The sequence below is a fragment of the Clarias gariepinus genome, chromosome 8, assembly GCF_024256425.1.
Source record: "Clarias gariepinus isolate MV-2021 ecotype Netherlands chromosome 8, CGAR_prim_01v2, whole genome shotgun sequence".
Taxonomy (NCBI): Eukaryota; Metazoa; Chordata; class Actinopteri; order Siluriformes; family Clariidae; genus Clarias; species Clarias gariepinus.
Window position 1 is genome coordinate 24,272,096 of NC_071107.1, and position 25,572 is coordinate 24,297,667.

General features: G+C 38.6%; 1 protein-coding gene and 2 long non-coding RNA genes across 8 annotated transcripts in view; 2 read left to right on the top strand and 1 right to left on the bottom strand.

Moving 5' to 3' along the window:
* The window catches only part of thada (THADA armadillo repeat containing), a 147,606-nt gene that overhangs the window by 32,226 nt on the left and 89,808 nt on the right, over positions 1-25,572 (top strand). The gene's annotated exons all lie outside the window — the stretch shown is intronic.
* LOC128528846 (uncharacterized) lies at positions 1,497-3,343 on the bottom strand. Of its 2 annotated transcripts, XR_008360991.1 has the most exons (3): positions 3,149-3,343; positions 2,838-2,866; positions 1,497-2,578 (listed from the first exon to the last, which is right to left on the bottom strand). It is a non-coding gene; the product is annotated as an uncharacterized LOC128528846 (long non-coding RNA). The 2 variants fall into 2 exon arrangements; XR_008360990.1 differs by lacking the exon at positions 3,149-3,343 and having other exon boundaries at positions 2,838-3,035.
* LOC128528845 (uncharacterized) lies at positions 11,559-25,492 on the top strand. 4 transcript variants are annotated; one of them, XR_008360987.1, is made up of 8 exons: positions 11,559-11,872; positions 14,739-14,813; positions 15,101-15,184; positions 15,431-15,492; positions 16,124-16,306; positions 24,186-24,439; positions 24,619-24,792; positions 24,890-25,492. It is a non-coding gene; the product is annotated as an uncharacterized LOC128528845 (long non-coding RNA). The 4 variants fall into 4 exon arrangements; XR_008360988.1 differs by lacking the exon at positions 11,559-11,872 and having other exon boundaries at positions 14,540-14,813; positions 24,192-24,439; XR_008360986.1 differs by lacking the exon at positions 11,559-11,872 and having other exon boundaries at positions 14,547-14,813.

The following is a 25,572-nucleotide window of genomic DNA, read 5'->3' on the forward strand; positions in this document are numbered from 1 at the left end:
GTTCAAGGTCACAGGAGACTTCAATACGTACACAGCTTTCAGTCATCATGTGAATGAATGATACAGGTAGCAACTCAAACTGTTCCTGGTCTCTCAAATCAAAGCACCCTTGAAACAAAATTAAAAGCCTTTCGATAAGATCCGACAGTTGATGAAATGTCAGACAAATAGCCGTACCTGTGCCTTCCTCAGCAGGCATTCCATGAATTGATCTGGAGTGAGGATCAAAATAACCAAACCTCCCTGATCGATCTCTGAACACAGCGATACACGTCGCTCCACACATTAACAGCGCGTCGCTCACGTCAGCTCTGAGACATTGCAGCGTGTTTTCAAGGTTTTCATATTGGCCAATAGCCGGTGCGTCTTGAAGAAAGCCAAACCTCTGGGGATGTTTGAGTATGCTGTAGGAGCGTACGTTCGTCCTAATAGTGTCAGGGAGCTCGTCAAAATTTAAGAAATCTTGTACGAACTTTCCATTTCTTTGCAGTGTTTGTTTGACACGAGTATACATGGCATCACCTTTCTGTAGTACGCGATCCAAATCCAAACTTTGCAGCTCATTGCATTCATTGTGCACTGCGAGAAACATTAATGAATTACACGTACATTGATGGCCTCTGGAGTACACACAGTACCTCGCATCAATTTGACTGTGGGTCGCCACAACGGACCGCACGTACGGATTTACCTCAGTCGTACCTGATGCAGAATTGTTGCTGCCATGGTTACCAACTGAATACTCGAGATTTCGACGCTGCTTCTGGCTGCGACTTCTCTTCCCTTTTCTAGGCATTGTGATGACACTATTTTACTAGTAGCAAATAAATAAGTTACTCAACGAACCTTTTTCGTTAGAAAAAACAATGAATCAATCACAGCAGTTTAAGCTATTAGTTTTAACAGATACTTCATCAATAGAAAAACAAAGCCTCTTAAATTCTAGATTTTAGCCAAAAATTAACTGATATATTAGGAGGGATCAAATTCTATACTTTATTCAAAAATAAATTATACTGCAAGTTAAATTGAAACTTGACACAATGGGTAAACAAACAAATTTGATCTTTCACAAAATATTCGATGGAAATGGAACTATTATTCGATCAGACTATTTATGTCAAAGTATTTAACTACAAATATACTGTAGCGTTGTCAGTAAACAGTAAAGGTAAATATATAGACAGAATGTGCTATAAAAGGACAGAGCAACTGAATTAATACAATGTTAAAACAGGTAATCTCGCTCAAGGTATTTAACTTCTATATGAAATAGAACTAAAACACTGTAGAGTTGAATACACTATATAAGACTGCACAAGCTGAGATACAGAACTAAACTGCTCAAACGAATATCACCAAAAATATATTAAAATGGTGTATAAAATGTCACCCAAATGATAATGTCAGTTGTGAAATCAATTAATACAATATAGATCAATGTTACAACAACCGAACAGAAAGTGGACTTCTTAATGAAAAAAGATTTAAAGCAGTCAGTGATACAAAAGTTTAATATGTGATCCAGACAAGACTAGAAAATGAACACTATGTGAAGGAAAACAGCTGGTTATTAAACAAATGTGTTTTGCTGTTGCTGATTTTCCAACGTAGTCCTCAGATCAGCGTTGATCAAGAAGGCAGCAGGGCAGACTGGAACTACAGCACGTCCTTCTTTCAGCACTGTAAAAATGGGTTCAAGTTTGGGGGTTAAGTTTGGGGGTTAGGTTTGGGTGTTTTTGGTTTGGGTGTTTTGGGTTCTGTTTTTTTGGGTTTGGGTGTTTTGGGTTCTGTTTTTTTGGATTCAAAGTTTGGGCTTCTGTTTTTTGGGATTCTGGCTCTTTTTTTAAGGTGCGTTAGCAAGCTGCTTAGGTGCGTTTGGAATGTTTTGCATGGGGAGAGTGCAGATAGGTTGCGTTTGGGGTGCAAGCAAGCAAGCAGCAAGCAGAGCAGCAGCGTTTGGAAAGGCCAGGCCAGTTATTTTGTTTGTTTGTGAAGAGAAAGTAAGAAACCGGCAAAGGTTTAAGCAAACAAGCAAGACAAAGGTTGGAGTGAAAAAGGATATAAGGTATTGACAGGACAGGACAGGACAGGACAGGATAGACAACACACAAACAGAGAAAAAAAAAACAACAAATTAGTTACATTCTTAAACAAATATGCCTATAGATATGTATAGATAGATATGTATACATACATACATACATACATACACACTTTTCATATTTACATTTAATGATTAAATAATTGTACTACATTGTCATTGCATTGCAATCCAATCATGGTTTTGAATGCATAAACAAGTTACTTAATATTTGTAGTAAAGCCTGGATTATCTTGCACAGCTGTAACAGTGAGTATAGAACAATGGAATCAGTTTGTGCAGTGTTTGATGTATAGCCATTTACATTGTTCTTGCAGTCTGCCTATAATGTGTTTATATTTTAAAGTCAAGGGTTACTTGAAGACAAAGTTGAATGAGTTTTTTGCTGATCTAAGTAATCAATAATCCCTACTTTAACTATAACCCCTACGTTTAACAATCATACTTACCTAGATGGACAAGACGAACAATTTACTGTAGACAAAAAAAAGGAAGAAAAAAAAGACAATTTAGATTTGTTAACAGTTAAAAAAAAGTCCTCAAGACCACATTTTTGTTTAAGTTTACATTGTACAATTTTCTTTATGATTTATTATTTTGTCCCATAGTAAAGTATAAATATACTGCAGTGATTTTAAAACTTTCGAGCAATCAAACATTAATCTTAATCAAGAGAACCTAAATGTATACAGTACTAATTGTCAACACAAACTAGCATTACAGTAGTACTTACATGGTGAGCTTCACCAGGTGTGACCAATGCTGCGAACAAGAAAAAAGAAAAAAAAAAGAAAAACAAACAAAAGTTACATTTCAACAGCCTGCAGCATTTCTTATTTACTATGAAGATAAAGCAAACAATGTGTGTAATTTTAAATGTTTAACATTGTTACACCAAAGGTTTATGTTGCTCCATAATAATGTATTAACATACTGCAGTGATTTTAAAACTTTCGAGCAATCAAACATTAATCTCGAATCAGGAGAACCTAAATGTATACAGTGCTAATCGTCAACACAAACTAGCATTACAGTAGTACTTACATGGTGAGCTTCAGCGAAATGGTCCTTGAAAAGCAGTAGTAAAGTAACATACAAACTTAACATTTGAATGACACCAAATAAATAGTGTTTATATTTTAAAGTCAAGGGTTACTTGAAGACAAAGTTTAATGAGTTTTTTGCTGATCTAAGTAATCAATAATCCCTACTTTAACTATAACCCCTACGTTTAACAATCATACTTACCTAGATGGACAAGACGAACAATTTACTGTAGACAAAAAAAGGAAGAAAAAAAAGACAATTTAGATTTGTTAACAGTTAAAAAAAAGTCCTCAAGACCACATTTTTGTTTAAGTTTACATTGTACAATTTTCTTTATGATTTATTATTTTGTCCCATAGTAAAGTATAAATATACTGCAGTGATTTTAAAACTTTCGAGCAATCAAACATTAATCTTAATCAAGAGAACCTAAATGTATACAGTACTAATTGTCAACACAAACTAGCATTACAGTAGTACTTACATGGTGAGCTTCACCAGGTGGGACCAATGCTGCGAACAAGAAAAAATAAATAAAAAAGAAAAACAAACAAAAGTTACATTTCAACAGCCTGCAGCATTTCTTATTTACTATGAAGATAAAGCAAACAATGTGTGTAATTTTAAATGTTTAACATTGTTACACCAAAGGTTTATGTTGCTCCATAATAATGTATTAACATACTGCAGTGATTTTAAAACTTTCGAGCAATCAAACATTAATCTCGAATCAAGAGAACCTAAATGTATACAGTGCTAATCGTCAACACAAACTAGCATTACAGTAGTACTTACATGGTGAGCTTCACCAGGTGTGACCAATGCTGCGAACAAGAAAAAAGAAAAAAAAAAGAAAAACAAACAAAAGTTACATTTCAACAGCCTGCAGCATTTCTTATTTACTATGAAGATAAAGCAAACAATGTGTGTAATTTTAAATGTTTAACATTGTTACACCAAAGGTTTATGTTGCTCCATAATAATGTATTAACATACTGCAGTGATTTTAAAACTTTCGAGCAATCAAACATTAATCTCGAATCAGGAGAACCTAAATGTATACAGTGCTAATCGTCAACACAAACTAGCATTACAGTAGTACTTACATGGTGAGCTTCAGCGAAATGGTCCTTGAAAAGCAGTAGTAAAGTAACATACAAACTTAACATTTGAATGACACCAAATAAATAGTGTTTATATTTTAAAGTCAAGGGTTACTTGAAGACAAAGTTTAATGAGTTTTTTGCTGATCTAAGTAATCAATAATCCCTACTTTAACTATAACCCCTACGTTTAACAATCATACTTACCTAGATGGACAAGACGAACAATTTACTGTAGACAAAAAAAGGAAGAAAAAAAAGACAATTTAGATTTGTTAACAGTTAAAAAAAAGTCCTCAAGACCACATTTTTGTTTAAGTTTACATTGTACAATTTTCTTTATGATTTATTATTTTGTCCCATAGTAAAGTATAAATATACTGCAGTGATTTTAAAACTTTCGAGCAATCAAACATTAATCTTAATCAAGAGAACCTAAATGTATACAGTACTAATTGTCAACACAAACTAGCATTACAGTAGTACTTACATGGTGAGCTTCACCAGGTGGGACCAATGCTGCGAACAAGAAAAAATAAATAAAAAAGAAAAACAAACAAAAGTTACATTTCAACAGCCTGCAGCATTTCTTATTTACTATGAAGATAAAGCAAACAATGTGTGTAATTTTAAATGTTTAACATTGTTACACCAAAGGTTTATGTTGCTCCATAATAATGTATTAACATACTGCAGTGATTTTAAAACTTTCGAGCAATCAAACATTAATCTCGAATCAGGAGAACCTAAATGTATACAGTACTAATTGTCAACACAAACTAGCATTACAGTAGTACTTACATGGTGAGCTTCACCAGGTGTGACCAATGCTGCGAACAAGAAAAAAGAAAAAAAAAAGAAAAACAAACAAAAGTTACATTTCAACAGCCTGCAGCATTTCTTATTTACTATGAAGATAAAGCAAACAATGTGTGTAATTTTAAATGTTTAACATTGTTACACCAAAGGTTTATGTTGCTCCATAATAATGTATTAACATACTGCAGTGATTTTAAAACTTTCGAGCAATCAAACATTAATCTCGAATCAGGAGAACCTAAATGTATACAGTACTAATTGTCAACACAAACTAGCATTACAGTAGTACTTACATGGTGAGCTTCACCAGGTGTGACCAATGCTGCGAACAAGAAAAAAGAAAAAAAAAAGAAAAACAAACAAAAGTTACATTTCAACAGCCTGCAGCATTTCTTATTTACTATGAAGATAAAGCAAACAATGTGTGTAATTTTAAATGTTTAACATTGTTACACCAAAGGTTTATGTTGCTCCATAATAATGTATTAACATACTGCAGTGATTTTAAAACTTTCGAGCAATCAAACATTAATCTCGAATCAGGAGAACCTAAATGTATACAGTGCTAATCGCCAACACAAACTAGCATTACAGTAGTACTTACATGGTGAGCTTCACCGAAATGGTCCCTGAAAAGCAGTAGTAAAGTAACATACAAACTTAACATTTGAATGACACCAAATAAATAGTAAAATGACAGCAACAAATATGTACACACCTGTAATGCAGAGTGGATGGCTCTTAAAAGAGCCTTTGGGTTTGTCCAGACTTTGCAGCAGAAAAGGGAAAAAATAAATAAATCACCAAAAACTATGTTAAATGTTATATTATTTTGATGTGTGAGAACTTGGAAAGAGTGAACCAAAAAGGATACTTACTTAGCACAAGCAATGTGCTGCAAACTGCTTTCAAAAGTCTAGAGGTAAGAAAACATCACAGAACATATGAGTTAATCTAAAAAGAATATATATCATTAATATATATATATATATATATATATATATATATATATATATATATATATATATATATATCTCAATATAAAGATACAATTATGTTAATTTACCACAAAAAGTTACGAAAAAGCAAAAAATTAAGGTACACAAAAGCAAAAACACATAATTTATGTCCATGTTCTTTATCTCTGCAAATCATTTTATCTCAGCTTTTATACAATTTGGAGCTAGTGAAAGTAGGTTTTTTAGCTATGAGAAATAAATGATGATCTGTCAGGCTGTCAAATACTTACACAACAGGAGCAGCAGCTTTTTTGCACACAAGGAAAAGGGAGAAATAGATCAGATTATAATGGTATGCATGAATGGACATGAGCTTCCACTAAAAATAAAAATAAATGGCATTATTAATGTTTGCCAGTCAAGTAGACTAGCTTTAGTTGCTTTTGCAATAGAAATGTCAGCATTATGTTATGATTTTGCTCAAAACTCACTTAAAATGCCATTGACTGATTGAAACAACTTACATTTTTTATTTGATTAAGCTTGTTATTATTAAATGAGACAAAATAATTAATATTAGGCTAATACAGATTGATAAGCGCTATGTCCATTATATTGCATTAGAACTATTATGAAATATTACTTTTGAAAATACCCGAGATAACTTAAAGAACAGACAAACCATATATTGCTGCCCTTGGATGTTTATTGTATGCATCTCTCTTCAGTCAATACGTCAATATATATTTATGCAGCAAACGTTACAGCGATATGTGTGATTCGTGAAATACAGACGGTCGGTCACCGGACGAGACCCGTGGTATCGCATCACGCCGCGTCACGTTTTTAAAACACATTATGTTCCGTGAGTGAACCCACACCGGAGGCGTCCGGCTACGCCGTGTTTACTCGCTGTTTGAGTTGTTCTAGACACGGCTCTTCTCATCCGGTGAAAAAAAAAACTAGTAATACGGCTCTCAAAATAAAAGTCAAGTAAACTGAATTGATGAAAATTCATAAATATTTGTCCAACTGTACACACTTTTCAGCTAAAAGTCCTGAGGGACGTTGTTTAATCACGACCGTACAGGTGTAAGCTGTATCTTACATTTGTTGCTAATTTCTTTAAAATGTGGTGTTTTGTTCCTGATTAAAATATAACGTTACACGTTTAATAACTTGTCCAATATGTATCGACTTAACCCGCCCCAGATCCATAACTCGGCCATTTCATTTTCAAAATGACAATGATAGCAACAACAATAAAAGGATACAAATTCATAAATACCTTCAATTACTTCAGAAATTACCTCAGAATAGCATTTGTGGCTAGTCGGCCGGTTTATAGTTTAAACAGCAACAATTAATACTTGAATCAGTCCCAATTAATTAATTCACAACTATTTCGATTATTTTTTTCCAAATTTTAAAAATAAATCCTTAAATATTTATCAGAAATTGGAGACGCTTACCTGAGGGACGCAATCACGGAAGTCAAAAGCGGATGAGTGACTCTCTACGTTCCAGCGGTCTCATTGGTTATAATTAATCACGTGCTGAAGCGCTGATAACGGTCATTTATGTGTGTAGGTTTAAAATTATATTACCAAACATTAATTTTCTCTCATTTTGATGAAAAAAATAAATAAATAAATAAATAAAAATTGGGGACTACATTACTAAATAAACCCAACAATAATCAGTAAACAAATCAGTAAATTAGGCCAAGGTTTTATTGGGAGAAAGGAAATTTCAATACATCCATCATTTTATATTAAAAAAACCCTCATATAAAAAGAAATACAAATAATTAAGTTCATTTTCAATCAATTTCAATACAACATGTTAGTGACATTCATCAATGTGTGTAATGTGCGCTGCAGGTGCAAAACATTTTGGATTATTATCCAAGTTGTAGGCTAGTCAATATGGGTGGTATCTGACATTAAGGATCCGCAACTGTAACCACAAACTCCATAGTGAATGAATCTATCTATCTATCTATCTATCTATCTATCTATCTGTAATGTGACTATTTCTATCTATCTATAGACTCAATCATGAATCTATCTATCTATCAATCTATATATCTGTAACTGTCTATCTGTCTGACACTATCTATCTATCTATCTATCTATCTATCTATCTATCTATCTATCTTTTAAACCTTTTAAACTTAAACTGTTTTAACTTTTTTAACTTCTTAAACTATTTTAAACTTTTCACACTTTTAAACTTTTATCTCCGGCTTTCTCAAGCCAACTTAAAGTTTGTCTAAACAAACTTTTGTATCTAGTTAGTGGTGCTTGCAAAGCATCACTACTGTTATCTTGCGAACTTATTATTATTATTTTTATTAGTGGTGCTTGCAAAGCATCACTATTGTTATCTTGCAGGCTTATTATTATTATTATTATTATTATTATTCTTCCGTACAAAGTTTGGCGCGTAACTAGTCCCGCACCGTTTGTCGTAGACCCATGAGAGAGGTGTCAAATCGTGCGGCTTATACGGGAATGGGGTGCTATGACTTTTATAAGGGGTGGGCGGTTAATTGCCCCCGCAGGGGGCAATTAACCGGCCAAAAAATCCCATAGAATTAACATTACGGCCAACTTTGACGGATTGTAGCGCAGAGAGGGAATCTTGTAGAAACGTAAACTTTTCCAGATTTGAAGAGGTTTGCAACCTGTGTCAGAAGATACCCCGCACAAGGGGATACGTTCGACCCCCGGGGCAAGAGGGGTCCCCAAAGTTGCCCCATAGAATTTGAATGGGGATTTTGGCAACTTTGCCCATTGACTTATAATGGGAATTTTAAAAAATTACTAGTGCCGCACCGTTCATAGTAGACCCATGAATGAGGTGTCAACCCGTGCGGCTTATTCGGGAGTAGGGTGCTTTGACTGTTTAAAGGGGTGGGTGGTTAATTGCCCCCGCAGGGGGCAATTAACCACCCACAGACTTAACACTGACAACAAATTTGACTGAGTCCCGCACCGTTCGTCGTAGACCCATGAATGAGGTGTCAAACCGTGCGGCTTATTCAGAAGTAGGGTGCTCTGACTGTTGTAAGGGGTGGGTGGTTAATTGCCCCCGCAGGGGGCAATTAACCACCCACAGACTTAACACTGACAACAACTTTGACTGAGTCCCGCACCGTTCGTCGTAGACCCATGAATGAGGTGTCAACCCGTGCGGCTTATTCAGATGTCGGGTGCTCTGACTTTTTGATGGGGTGGGTGGTTATTTGCCCCCGCCGGGGGAAATTAACCACCCACAGACTTAACACTGAGAACAACTTTGACTGAGTCCTGCACCGTTCGTCGTAGACCCATGAATGAGGTGTCAAACCGTGCGGCTTATTCAGGAGTAGGGTGCTCTGACTGTTCGAAGGGGTGGGTGGTTAATTGGGGGGCAATTAACCGCCCACAGACTTAACACTGAAAACAACTTTGACTGAGTCTTGCACCGTTCGTCGTAGACCCATGAATGAGGTGTCAAACCGTGCGGCTTATTTAGGAGTAGGGTGCTTTGACTGTTCGAAGGGGTGGGTGGTTAATTGCCCCCGCAGGGGGCAATTAACCACCCACAGACTTAACATTTAGACTAACTTTGACCGAGTCCGATGAGTGAGGTGTCAAACCGTGCACCTTATTCGGGAACGGGGTCCTGTGAGTCTACTAAGAGGTGGGTGGTTAATTGCCCCCGCAGGGGGCAATTAACCACCCACAGACTTAACATTGAGACCAACTTTGACCGAGTCCGATAAGTGAGGTGTCAAACCGTGCACCTTATTCGGGAACGGAGCCCTATGACTCTTCTAAGGGGTGGGTGGTTAATTGCCCCCACAGACCTATGCGGGGGCAATTAACCACCCACAGACTTAACATTGAGACCAACTTTGACCGAGTCCGATGAGTGAGGTGTCAAACCGTGCGCCTTATTCGGGAACGGGGTCCTGTGAGTCTACTAAGAGGTGGGTGGTTAATTGCCCCCGCAGGGGGCAATTAACCACCCACAGACTTAACATTGAGACCAACTTTGACCGAGTCCGATAAGTGAGGTGTCAAACCGTGCACCTTATTCGGGAACGGAGCCCTATGACTCTTCTAAGGGGTGGGTGGTTAATTGCCCCCACAGACCTATGCGGGGGCAATTAACCACCCACAGACTTAACATTGAGACCAACTTTGACCGAGTCCGATGAGTGAGGTGTCAAACCGTGCGCCTTATTCGGGAACGGGGTCCTGTGAGTCTACTAAGAGGTGGGTGGTTAATTGCCCCCGCAAGGGGCAATTAACCACCCACAGACTTAACATTGAGACTAACTTTGACCGAGTCCGATGAGTGAGGTGTCAAACCGTGCGCCTTATTCGGGAACGGGGTCCTGTGACTCTTCTAAGGGGTGGGTGGTTAATTGCCCCCACAGACTTATGCGGGGGCAATTAACCACCCACAGACTTAACATTGAGACCAACTTTGACCGAGTCCCATGAGTGAGGTGTCAAACTGTGCGCTTTATTCGGGAACGGGGTGCTGTGAGTCTACTAAGGGGTGGGTGGTTAATTGCCCCCACAGACTTATGCGGGGGCAATTAACTACCCACAGACTTAACATTGAGACCAACTTTGACCGAGTCCCATGAGTGAGGTGTCAAACCGTGCGCCTTATTCGGCAATGGGGTGCTGTGACTTTTGGTAGGGATTTGTTCCATGGTTTTCCCGAAATTCCAAAAAAAACACCTTTTATGGATTGGGTCCATGTTTTGATATCTTTCACGGTTGCTTATCAAGAGCAGTTTAAGTTTGATGAAAATTTAGATTTTTCATGAAATGTGCCACTGTCAACTGCCATATTCACAGAGTGTGAATCGGTGGGTCTCTTTACACTGTCGCCACGTCGGTATAATACATTCTATGGGCATAAGGATTCAATATGTCGTAGTCAGGAAGTTTCTGCCACTCACGGTGAAAGAATTTTTGCAATCGGAACTACGATTCTCCATTGGGAAGCGTTAGTTTGAGAGATTAATTCCTGTTTTCTGTTCTCTGTGTCTGTCACAGAGGAGTGTGCGTGCGCCCCCGCACCCCTCCACCACTGACAAGAGTTACCATAGTAACAAGTTTTTACAGCTAATTATTGATAAACAGTCTCTCTCTCTCTCACTCAGAGTTTAAAACTTAGCACTTTACTTTACTTAACTATATTGGCTTTTTGCTCTTAACATGATTAGTGTGATGCTAGCATGGTGTTAAGCTGATTAGCATGTTGCTAGCATGAAAATATTGCTAAGATGATGCTACATATAATCATGCTAGCAACAGCTAAGCATGTCAGCATTATGTTAGCAGGGTGGACTCATTTCATTCAGGCAAACAACCAGTCTCTCATGATCATTGTGAAGTTGTTAAGCCACACCCCAGCATGTGGGTGATCCCCAGTAAATGTGTATGAATCAAAATGTTCAGATAGCCTTTGGTTTCTTCAATAACAGGTGCCACGCTACTCCCTAGCTACAAAACAGAGTACCCTAAAAACCATAAAACTCTGTAGACTTTTCAATTCAATTTAATTCAATTTTATTTGTATGATGCTTTTAACAATTATCCAATCAAAATAAATTATGAAAGGATGTATGAAATGTGAATGTGTACGAAGACTACCCTTCTCACATATGTATAAAAAAAAAAAAAGTAAGGCTGCATGACTGTGCTTCTGATTGGCTGAGCACCGTTGTGACACTGCCTGGAGACAGCCGCCACTTGCCCCTCCGATTGGCTGAGCATTATCGTAACACCGCCTCTGAGACGCCCCCTGATTGCCAGAATCTTCTCGAGGTAAGTGGAATCGGTTCATATTTTTAACTGCTGTGTGTAAAAATTAAATTTGAGAAATTAAATGTTTGTGTACAAGGCTATATATTAGACCTGTATTGTGTGAAAAGGAGTGTTATTGCAGGAATAAGAGTCTCCTTGTTATAGATAGGGCTGCAACAACGAATCGATAAAAATCGGTAACTAAAATAGTTGCCAACGAATTTCATAATCGATTCGTTGTGTCGCGCGACGCGGAGACATTTGATTTAAAAAAAAAAAAAAAAAAAAAAAACTTCAGTTAAGCGCGGAGCGGAGTAAACGCACGCGGTGTTGTGCACTAATGCTAGCATAGTTCGGCGCCGACAGGGTTTAGCAAAACAAAAAACAAAAAATACATTACAAGCGGAGGTAGAGGAAAGAAATATGGCGGAGGATGCTGCTCGTCTCTTACTGGTGTAATTAACAGCCGTGCACGCGTGTACTGTTAACTATAACACTGTGACCACGCGTGTATGTAAAACATTTTATTTTGTGTCTGTTTGCCTGTGTGTACAGCGCGCCTCATTACAGACGTTAAAAATCCATTTCCTTGCTCTGCTCACGGCTTAGTCTGCTCTGTGTGTGTGTGTGTGTCTGTCTGTCTGTGTGCGCGCGCGTGTCATTGGAGACACACACACACAGACACTGTTATGCCCTAAAATGCCCCCCTCCCATGGATTGCACCCCTCAACGTAATCGCAATTAAATATTGTATTAGAACATAAATTCATAGGTTAATGGCTTACAAATTACAAATAGCATGAGACAAGAATATAAACTAAGAAATAAAAAATGAATTAACCGCTGCCTAATGTGATTTGTTTATATTTTTAACTGCTAACTGAGGTGATTTGTTAATATTTTGTTCATATTATTACCCACTGACTGGGGTGATTTGTTCATATTATTAACTGCTGACTGGGGTGATTTGTTCATATTATTAACTGCTGACTGGGGTGATTTGTTCATATTATTAACTGCTGACTGGGGTGATTTGTTCATATTATTAACTGCTGACTGGGGTGATTTGTTCATATTATTAACTGCTGACTGGGGTGATTTGTTCATATTATTAACTGCTGACTGGGGTGATTTGTTCATATTTTGTTCATATTAGTAACCACTGACTGGGGTGATTTGTTCATATTTTGTTCATATTATTAACCACTGACAGAGGTGATTTGTTCATATTATTAACCGCTGACTGGGGTGATTTGTTCATATTTTGTTCATATTATTACCCACTGACTGAGGTGATTTGTTCATATTATTAACCACTGACTGGGGTGATTTGTTCATATTATTAACCACTGACTGGGGTGATTTGTTCATATTTTGTTCATATTATTAACCACTGACTGAGGTGATTTGTTCATATTATTAACCGCTGACTGGGGTGATTTGTTCATATTATTACCCACTGACTGGGGTGATTTGTTCATATTATTAACCGCTGACTGGGGTGATTTGTTCATATTTTGTTCATATTTTTAACCACTAACTGGGGTGATTTGTTCATATTTTGTTCATATTATTAACCACTGACTGGGGTGATTTGTTCATATTTTGTTCATATTATTAACCACTGACTGGGGTGATTTGTTCATATTTTTAACCACTGACTGGGGTGATTTGTTCATATTTTTAACCGCTGACTGGGGTGATTTGTTCATATTTTTAACCGCTGACTGGGGTGATTTGTTCATATTATTAACCGCTGACTGGGGTGATTTGTTCATATTTTTAACCGCTGACTGGGGTGATTTGTTCATATTATTAACCACTGACTGGGGTGATTTGTTCATATTTTGTTCATATTATTAACCACTGACTGAGGTGATTTGTTCATATTATTAACTGCTGACTGGGGTGATTTGTTCATATTTTGTTCATATTATTACCCACTGACTGGGGTGATTTGTTCATATTATTAACCGCTGACTGGGGTGATTTGTTCATATTTTGTTCATATTATTAACCGCTGACTGGGGTGATTTGTTCATATTTTGTTCATATTTTTAACCACTAACTGGGGTGATTTGTTCATATTTTGTTCATATTATTAACCACTGACTGGGGTGATTTGTTCATATTTTGTTCATATTATTAACCACTGACTGGGGTGATTTGTTCATATTTTTAACCGCTGACTGGGGTGATTTGTTCATATTTTTAACCGCTGACTGGGGTGATTTGTTCATATTTTTAACCGCTGACTGGGGTGATTTGTTCATATTTTTAACCGCTGACTGGGGTGATTTGTTCATATTATTAACCGCTGACTGGGGTGATTTGTTCATATTTTTAACCACTGACTGGGGTGATTTGTTCATATTATTAACTACTGACTGGGGTGATTTGTTCATATTTTGTTCATATTATTACCCACTGACTGGGGTGATTTGTTCATATTTTGTTCATATTATTACCCACTGACTGGGGTGATTTGTTCATATTATTAACCGCTGACTGGGGTGATTTGTTCATATTATTAACCGCTGACTGGGGTGATTTGTTCATATTATTAACCACTGACTGGGGTGATTTGTTCATATTTTGTTCATATTATTAACCGCTGACTGAGGTGATTTGTTCATATTTTTAACCGCTGACTGAGGTGATTTGTTCATATTTTTATCAATTATTAAAATAATCGTTAGTTGCAGCCCTAGAAGACAAAGAACTGCACAATGAGATGCATGATTTCCCCTTTCAGTCAGTTATGTGACTGACGAAAGTGCTACAAGAAAATAATTTAAAGACAAAAGTTATGTTTGTGGTTTGTAAAAATTATGCTTGTAGTTTATTCAGAATATAGTTAACTGACAGGCAAATAACTCTTACACAGACAGGAGATTTGCGTTTTTGATTGGCTCAGAAAATATTGTTACACAGCCCTCTGCACTTTCCGGACTTTCCTTAGGTGAGTAGGATTGGTTCATAATTTTAACTGCATTGTGTAAAAACTAAACTTGAGAAATGAAATGTGTTTTTGTACAAGGCTATATATATAAGACCTGTATTATAATTATAATAAGAGTCTCCTTATTATAGTAGACAAAGAACTGCACAATGAGCTGCATGATTACCCCTTTCAGTTAGTTATGTAACTGAGGAAAGTGCTACGCAAAAAATAATTTGAAGACAAAAATTATGTTTGTAGTTTATTCAGAATATAGTTAACTGACAGGCCAAATGACTCTTACACAGACAGGAGATTTGCGCTTCTGATTGGCTGAGCAACATTGTTACACAGCCCCAGAGACGCCCTACACTTTCCAGAATTTTCCTGGGGTGAGTAGCATTTGTTTATAATTTTAACTGCTTTGTGTAAAAACTAAAATTGAGAAATGAAATGTCTTTTTGTACAAGGCTATATATTAGACCTGTATTGTGTGAATAAGAATGTTATTGCAGGGAGTCTCCTTATTTTAGGAGAGATTAGGTTGAGGCTGGTTATCTAGAGTGTGTTGTATAAGTATAAAATTAGGTTTCTGTTAAATGTCTTTAATCATTTACTTGCTTTCTGGCTTTCTTCAGATTGATTTCTTCATTGAGCTTCAAGTTTCACATTTTGAGCTTCATCTCGTGACCAACTTGAGGTTTGTTGTATTATTTGTTTTTAGTACATTAAATAGTGCACTATGCTGGACCCCTGCCCACCTCCAAAAGTATAGGATCATGCAAAAAAGAAATTGTATTGTCAATCCTTAATTATGATCAGGTCTGTGGGGGTGTTTTTGTCTAAAAAAACAAAGCTCCTTCCCTTAAAATCTTAGTTTATATTTTGTGTTTTATTTGCTATAATTCTTTTAGCGGGGGAAAAAAAAAAACTTTTTTGGTCTTTTTAACATTTTTATAATACAATTTACAATAACTTTTAAACTAGAAACCTGCTTTAAATGACATGTAGAAACACATAGTAAAGGAAAACAGACAATTGTTTGCTACACGATTATGCATGGCATAATATAAAAATAAACACAAAACCGGACAGTGACCATATGCTATTTAACTACATATAGTTACAAAATTGTATTGATTTTATTATGATTCAAAGTTTCAGAATTAAGCACTACATTGTGTTTATTGACATACATGTGATATAAAATGTGATATGTTAATGTTATGTTAATATGTTAACATATTAATAAAGTTTGTCCAATTTAATCATCTCTAATTAATGAGTTGTCATGAATTATCGTAATTATTTTCAGTTTTTATGTATTAAAGGATGCCTCGAAAAGGAAAGAGATCCCAGGCTCAAAAACTTCGTTGGCTTAAGGCAGACCTGACTGGACAGCCTACCGTCAATAAAGGTGTGACCCGGTCTTCTGATGGAGAACAGGCAGGAGACGGTGACAACACACCCAGGATGCTTTCACTGCATGCATCTCATTGCCAGAGTGATGCGAGGTATGATGTTTTTTCAAGAAATTATCAATGCTCGTGTATAGCTTTGACATTTCTTGCATACCACAGTGAAGGGACATGCTTCAAACAGCTTGATCTTGACAGAGTGTTAGAGGAGGGTGATGCTTTGTATGTCAGCACTAAAATGCAGCTCATCGCTGAGGGAAGATTCAGACACAATCATCTCAGCATGGATGAAGTACCTCTGAGCATTACAACTTGTAACCACATTTACAGTGTGCAGAAGTCAGAGGTCATGAGTGGATACTTGAGAGCCAGAGGAACTCCAGACATGGAAGATTGGTGGATTCCTCTCAGTGAAAGACTTCAGTGTCTTTCAACCGATGTCAGCCATGCACTACTTCTTCTTTCTCCATCATTTATCGCTGTGTTCAAAGACAGATCTGGGCGATATGGATATTTCGATTCACATTCTACAACTGCTGAAGGTTTGCCACATCCTACTAATTATGGAACTGCAGTTATGCTAACTTTCACTGAACTGAATGCATTTACCAACGCAATTCTGGAGCTTTTTCGGGATCATTCTGACCAAGCAGGCTATGAATTTATGCCTGTGTCATTTAAAATGGAGCAACAGTCTGCTGAAGTGTCCACATCATCAACTTGTGTGTCACTGCCACAAGTCGCTTCAACACTACAAGGACCACAAACAAGTGCTGGAGCCAGAAGCCAGAATGTCATAGACATCATGAAAAAAACTAAGCTGAAAAGAAGAAAAGAAATGCGGAGAATTGCAAATCAAAAGGAATGTGCCGGGCCTGAGGAAACAACTCCACACTTAGAAGAACAGAAAAAGAAGAGAAGGAAATATGAGAAAGAAAAGTATGCATCTACTTTGCAATTTCGAATGAAGAAAAAAGAGGTCAGCAAGGAAAAATACAATCAAGATTGTTTGTTCAGAAACAAAAAGAGAGAACACATGATCAAGAGGTACAACACTGATTCTCTCTTCAAGACAAAGATGAAAGAAACCATGGTCAGGAGGTACCACACAGATGCTCTGTTTCAGAAGAAAATGAAGGACAACATGGTCAAGAGGTACCACACAGATGCTTTGTTTCAGAAGAAAATGAAGGACAACATGGTCAGGAGGTACCACACAGATGCTCTGTTTCAGAAGAAAATGAAGGACTACATGGTCAGAAGGTACCACACAGATGCTCTGTTTCAGAAGAAAATGAAGGACTACATGGTCAGGAGGTACCACACAGATGCTCTATTTCAGAAGAAAATGAAGGACTACATGGTCAGGAGGTACCACATAGATGCTCTTTTCCAGAGCAAAATGAAGGACTATGTGGTCAGGCGGTACCACACAGAAGCTCTGTTCCAGAAAAAAATGAAACAATACATGGCAAGACGATATGCAAATGACCCAAAGTTTCGATCACGTCACATTCTACTTTGCACTCTTCAAAAGAAACACAAGAGTCTCACCAATGCTGGATTTCAGATTCTGTATAAGCTGCAATGTGCGTTAAGGATCAAAAGAAAATATAAACCATACGTTCGTTCCAGCCATGATGCTACGAGACAGCCTTTGTCCAGGATTTTAATGCAAACAGCCATATCTGCGTTTCGTTGTCAGATTCTGCATGGACCAACTTACATCTGTACAGTCTGTCACAGAGCCTTGTTTCCAGATCAAGTCAGAGTATGTAAGAGGATGAATTACACCAAAGATGTTCAAATTGCAGCATGTTGCTTAAGCCGGAAATACGTTCACGTTTGTGACAACGCCTGCTCAGTTTCTTGTGTCGTTCCGGAAGAGAGAAGACAGGAATGGATCTGCCACACCTGCGACAGCCATCTTAAGAGAGGACACATGCCTTCAATTGCGGCAGCTAACAAACTTCAGCTGCCACCCATCCCCGCAGAATTAGCTGAATTGAATGTGCTTGAACGTCAGCTTATTGCCAAAGTTATACCATTTGCAAAAATGATTGCATTACCCAAAGGACAGCAGAGAGCAGTGCATGGAGCTGTTGTTTGTGTGCCCTCTGAAGTTGAGAAGACCGTCAACTCTCTGCCAAGACCTAGTAGTGAGTCCCAGCTACTACAGGTGAAGCTAAAGAGACGCGTAAATTTTAAAGGATACCAGCACTTCCACACTGTGAATATGCACAATGTGCTAGCAGCTTTAACGGTACTGAAAGCAGTGCATTCGGAATACACGGACATCATCATAAGTGACACTGCCACCTTTGAATTTCCCCCTGATGATGAGGTAGAGGAAAAACAAGATGTTGGCGTTTCTGAAGAGGATGATCAGAATGTCAGCACAGAAGAAAAAGACGAGCTTAGGCCTGGCCTCACTCTTGACACGTGCATGCAGCCGCTTGACATCGGACAGGAGATCTTATCCTACGGCGAGGGAATCTTCAGCATCGCACCTGCTCAAGGAAAAAAGCCTGTGGGATTTTTCAAAATACCCAAACTGGAAGCCATGGCATTCCCTGTACAGTTTCCTACTGGAGAGAATACGATTGACGATGCTCGAGAAGTTGCATTATCTCCAAGCAGGTATTTCAATGTGAGACTGTTCTGTGTGGATACTCGGTTTGCAAAGGATCAAAGTTACCTTTTCTTCGCTCAGTTTGTGACTGAAACGCACTTGGCCAGAAACAGTATGTCTATCCAGTTGCGAAAGGGCAAACCCGTTACAAAAGACGGACGAAGAATCTCCAACAAGCTGCTTCAAGATGATCTCGAGGTTGAAAGACTGGTCCACAGCCGTGATGCAACAAGGTTCATGCAACCCTTGAGAGGCACTCCATCTTATTGGGAAAAAACACTGAGAGACCTACAGGCCATGATTAGGCAGTTAGGAACTCCGACTTTTTTTTGCACATTTAGCGCAGCTGAAATGCGATGGCCTGAAGTGATAGTGGCAATCAAGGCTCAGCAAGGTGAACAGGTTGTCTTTTCAGAGCTTGACTGGATGGAAAAATGTGAAATCCTACGAAGTAACCCTGTCACTGTCATGCGGATGTTCGAAAAACGAGTTGATGCATTAATGGCCCGCCTGCTTTTGTCACCTGCTCAACCCATTGGTGAAGTCGAGGACTACTTTTATCGAGTCGAGTTTCAAGCCAGAGGAAGTCCACATATTCATCTAGTGGTTTGGGTAAAGAATGCACCTCAATTCGAGAGCGATTTTGACAAGGATGTGTGTGAATTTGTGGACCGCTACATAACTTGTCAGTTGCCGGACCCTAGCGACGATCCCGAGCTTCATGGAATCGTCACTGAAGTTCAATTACACAGCAGGAACCACTCTAAATCATGCAAAAAAGGAAATGTTTTGTGTAGATTTGGATTCCCAAAACTGCCCATGCCGAAGACTGTGATAACCCGACCACAACTGCAGCCTTCTGAGGAAGAAGAAGAAAACGACCAGGAAAACGAAGAGGAAAGAAACCAGCTAGACAGGACGAAGTCAAGACAGCAAGCTGCTCGAAGAGCAATGGACAACGCCAGGCTAAAACTTAAGCCATTATGGGATATGCTGAATGATCCCCAAGCATCATTTAATAGTTTGTCAGATTTGCTGAGCGATTGTAATTTGTCCATGGAAGATTACATAAAGTACTCTAAGGACCTGTCCACTTCCAGTGTGATTTTGCTGAAGCGTGATCCAAAGGAAGCTTGGGTGAATGGATACAATCCGGATTTGCTGAGGGCATGGAACGCCAACATGGACATTCAGTACATTCTTGACTCGTATAGCTGCATTATGTATATGTTGTCCTACATTTCCAAGCCAGAGCATGAAATGAACGAATTCCTGAAGACCGTGATCCAGAGTGTCCGTGAACAAGATGTAAATAAAAAGGACGAAATGAAGCATATAATGCAGGCCTACTCCAAACACAGGCAAGTAAGTGCTCAGGAATCTGTGGCACGAACGTGCAGCTTACCACTGAAGAAGTGTTCAAGAAGTGTGGTGTTTATACCGACGGATGATGATGCCCTGAAGATGAGTCTGCCCATCAGTGCCTTGCAAAGAAAAGATCCGGATTCAGAGGACGTTTGGATGTCGGGACTAATTGATAAATACAGAGCAAGGCCTAAAACAGAGGAGTTTGAAAACATGTGTCTGGCAGAGTTTGCGTCGAACTACCGTGTCGTGTATGGTCAGCAAGCGAAAGGAAAGAACGCTAAGCGACTGCTCAACAACATAGGCTATATTCAGAAGAGAACTGTTGGTAAGCCAGCAATTATCAGATATGCTCGGTTTTCAGAGAAGAAGAATCCGGAGAAGTTTTACGGAAGTTTGGTGAAACTTTATGTGCCACACCGCTTCAACGAACAGCTAAAACCTCAGCGTTATCCGACATACGAGGATTTTTACAAAACTGCATTTGTGGGACTTGCAGGATACGGTCTAAATTTTCCGGTACAGTCAATAGTAAAAGCAAACCAGCAGAAATACGAGAAACACAGCAAAGAAGTGGATGACGCTTTCGAACAGTTGCAACAGCAAGGACCATGTGAGAATGCTTGGACAGCTTTTGCCCCTGAAATTGAAATGGATCGTTTGGATTGTATTGCAGAGCAAGAAGACATCAATCCAGAAGAAGAGAAGGAACAAGATGATGTACCGGAATATCAGGTTCTTCGTGACGATGGCGTTGTACCACGAATAGAGGCACCACAGATGACTGCTGAATTTGTGAGGAAGTTGTTCAGGAGCCTGAATGAGACACAGGCAGCCATGTTCTACACTGTCCGCCAGTGGTGCCTGAAGCGTGTGTGGGGTCATAATCCCGAACAGTTCTTCTACTTTGTGTCAGGTGGTGCTGGTTGTGGGAAATCGCACGTCATCAGGTGCATATACACAGAAGCCACCAAGATTCTGCGACAACTGCCTCGACTACGGGATGAAGGTGATCTCTCTGTGCCTACAGTGCTGTTGACTGCATTTACTGGAACAGCAGCATTCAACATTTCTGGAAAGACACTGCATTCCCTTTTAAAACTGCCAAGGAGTTTGAAGCCACCTTATCAAGGACTTGGGAACACCCTTGATGAAGTAAGAGCAGGATTATGCAACGTGGAGATTCTTATTATTGATGAAGTATCCATGATTTCCAAGGACCTGTTTGCTTACGTTAACTGGAGACTTCAACAGATCAAAGGCAGCAAGAAACCATTTGGAGGAATCTCTTGTCTGGCCGTAGGAGACTTTTTTCAACTGCCACCGCTTGGGAAAGCCAAACCACTCTGCGTGTACGAAGAGGATGTGCTGGACTTCTGGAAGGATAACTTTCAAATGGTTACGCTCACCGAGGTAATGCGTCAAAAAGAAGACCTTGCTTTTGCAGAACTTTTGAACAGACTTCGAGTGAAGCAGAAGACTCAAGCTCTCGAGGAAGAAGACAGAGCTTTGTTAATCCAGGCCGCGAAGAACCGGGAAGACTGCCCGCATGATGCTCTACACGTATTTGCCACCAACAAAGAGGTTCACAAACACAATCTCGAAACTGTACAGGCACTTCACACTGACATCATTACGGTTGATGCCGAAGACTACAGGAAGGACCCAAAAATAGGACTGACGAAGAAACTTCACAAACCTGTCATCGGAAAAAGGGAAGACTTGCTCGACACCATTCAACTTGCAGTGGGAGTTCGTGTAATGGTGACTAGAAATCTGGATGTGGAAGATGGCATTGTTAATGGATCTTTTGGTAAAGTTGCAACCATAGTCACCACAACAAAAGATGGAATTGCCATGGTGCAAAGGCTTGGACTTCAGCTGGACAATCCAAATGCAGGTCAGAAACATCGCAAAAAGGGACAAGGTGAAGATGATGTCTTGGTTTACATTGAGAGATCGGAAGAAAATCTGAGGAAAGGAGTAGTTCGTCGACAGTTCCCCATCAAGCTAGCCTATGCCTGCACAGCTCACAAGGTTCAAGGAATGACCATGCAATCTGCTGTAGTGTCGCTGAAGAAGATTTTCGAGCCGGGAATGGCCTATGTTGCCCTCAGCAGAACGACTTCATTGAGTGGATTACATATTACGGACTTTGATGAAAAGAAGATATATGCTAATCCCGAAATAACCATCTCTTTGCAAAACATGAAAAGAGCAAACCTTGAAGGAGTCATGCCACTTCTGCACCAAGTAAAGGAGGCAAGCCACGACCATACTTTTACAATCGTTCATCACAACACCGAAGGACTAGCATCCCACATCGAGGACGTTAGATGCCATCATGAGCTGCAACTTTCTGATATTCTTTGTTTGACGGAAACCCACCTGTCCGGCTCATGTATTTCTCCACATCTCCAATTAGAAGGATACAAGATGTTTGCACGAAATCGACACGTCTCCTACTCCACACATGCAGAAATTGCAAAGAAAGATGGTGGTGGGGTTGCAATATTTTGCAAAGAAGACATCCAAGCGCAGCCCCGCCAGTACATTCAAAATGTCACGGACCTGGAGTTTGTCGTCATCAACGTGGACACTCCGATGAATGCAACAATTGCTGCTGTGTACAGGCCACCACACTACAGTCTGGAGAAATTCCTGCCAAACTTAAGAAGCCTCCTCGATTATGTGGAAATGATGAAGAAGAATCCTGTCATCATCTGCGGAGACTTTAATGAAGACCTCCTTTCTCCTGGAAAAAAGCCTATAAACGACATGTTTCAATCCAAGGGCTACACACGACTGATCACAACAGCGACGACTGAAAAGAACACATTGTTGGATCAGATTTACATCTCTCATCTTGACATCTGCATCCAGTCAGGTGTATTACAGACTTACCACAGTTATCACAATCCTGTATACTGCATTTTGCGCAAATGAGTTTCTGAGGTTGATGATAATAGTTTTTGTGGTTGGGGGTTCTGTTTTGCTGTATGGAACCAGGGACACTGAGGTTTAATGAAAGTAAGCCAATTTGTAAAAAAGTTTAAAGATGTTGAGATGTTGAGCAAAGCAGCAGCAGTGAGGATCAGTGGCAGGTTCAGTGAAGACTTGAGGGAGCGAGAGCAGCAGGTCCACAAAGGATTCGCAAGAATAGGGCGGCATCTTCAGTGAGACAGCAGGAAGTGAGAGCAGCAGGAACAGTTAGTGAGACACACACTAACATGAAGACAGCAAGGTAAAGGCAGAGGCATTAAGACACTGTTGTAGTATATTTACTAAGATTTGTTTTTAATATTTCAATACAGGTTTTGAAATGTTAGAAGTAAAAGTTTACCCTTAAATTTGTGTTGTGCAATCTTTACTGTTAAAATGGTATAAGTAGAAATGGATGCACAAGAATAGTGCAGCATCTTCAGCGAGACAGCAGGAAGTGAGAGCAGCAGGAACAGTTAGTGAGTTCCACACTAACATAAAGACAGCAAGGTAAAGGCTGAGGCATTAAGACACTGTTGTAGTATATTTACTAAGATTTGTTCTTAATATTTCAATATAGGTTTTGAAATGTTAGAAGAAAAAGTTTAACTTTAAATTTGTGTTCTGCAATCTTTACTGACTTAGTAAATGCATTCCATCTTCTGTCATTAATGTCAGAGAAGACTTGGGAGAGCAAAAGCAGCAGGTCCACAAAGGATGCACAAGAATAGTGTGGCATCTTCAGTGAAGAAGCAGGAAGTGAGAGCAGCAGGAACAGTTAGTGAGAAACACACTAACATGAAGATAGCAACGTGAAGGGAGAAGCATTAAGACACTGTTGTAGTATATTTAGTAAGATATTTTTTAAATGTTTCCCTTCAATCTAGGTTTTGAAATGTTGAAAGTAGAAGTTTACCCTTAAATTTGTGTCCTGGAGTCTTTACTGACTGTAGTAAACGCATTCCATCTTCTGTCATTAATGTTTGCCTTTTAAAGTTACAGGAGGAATTCGGATACAATAGCAAGAACAGGACAAGATTCCTCAAGATACAATCTTAAGCTAAGTTTAACCACTTCATTTCATTTCAATCAATGTACAACGTCACCACATTTTCAGAAAAATTTTAATCTAATTGTTGATTTTAATGTTTCAGCCACAGTTGAAGTGAGAACGCCTGAGAAGGCCTGTTGACAACAAGAGGAGCAGATGGCAGTGACTGAGGGATCAAGAGTACTGCGATACCAATGAGGTAAAATAAAAACGTCACAGTAAAACATTTATAATGAAAATTCTGTTTCACAGTGATTTTCAAAAGTGGTTGATCATACATATCTCTTTCCAGACCATTGTTTCATTAGTTTAGTTTTGAAAAATCACACCAATTTACATCACAAAACGTTTAAGACATCTTGTTAATCTCCACCTCAGGATATCCTCAATACTGTCATGCCAGATCCAGCAGCTGGTCGAAGAGGGATGCTTCGTGTGACCCTGCCTGCTTCGTGTGACCCTGCCTGCTTCGTGTGACCCTGCCTGCTTCGTGTGAGCCCTGCCTGCTTCGTGTGAGCCCTGCCTGCTGCATGTGAGCCCTGCCTGTTGCATGTGAGCCCTGTCTGCTTGTTTTAATGTTTATAGACTATTTAGATATGTTTAATATCAATACTTGTCTTAATATAAAACTTTGGAATTGTCTCCCCAGCGACACACTGTATAAAGGAAGATCAATTCCTGCTACCTGTTTCACCCAGATGAGGATGGGTTCCCTGTTGAGTCTGGTTCCTCTCAAGGTTTCTTCCTATTACCATCTCAGGGAGTTTTCCTTGCCATTGTCGCCCTCAGCTTGCTCACCAGGGACAATCTGACCATTTTGTTTAATACACATTAAACTTCAATAATTCTTTTGATTGTGTAAATCTGCTTTGCGACAATGACAGTTGTTAAAAGCACTATGCAAATAAAATTGAATTGAATACTGCTGTAATTAGCTTTTAGCTTTACTTAGAGTTTTTCTGTGTATTACATTAATAATGTGTTCACTATTATTTTTTGTATATTATTTGTTTTTATTTAATGTAAGGCTGCTTTGTGAATAGCACTATGTAAATGAATTAGAATTGCATTTGAATTGAATTATAAATTGTTTTAGTTCATGAAATTATTTGTTTGAATTTCAAAGTATGTTTACATTTTATATGTGAAATAATTAATATTAGTTCACAATGTTATGCTGGTTTTGTTATTTTCTGTAAGATGACTTTAATTGATCTGATTTAAATAATTTCTAATAAATTGTCCAACTGTTGCATAGACCCCTTTGTATATTTTGTCAAAAGATTTCAGGTAAAGTTAATAGGTGTGGATAGAAAAAAGTATATTTGGGTC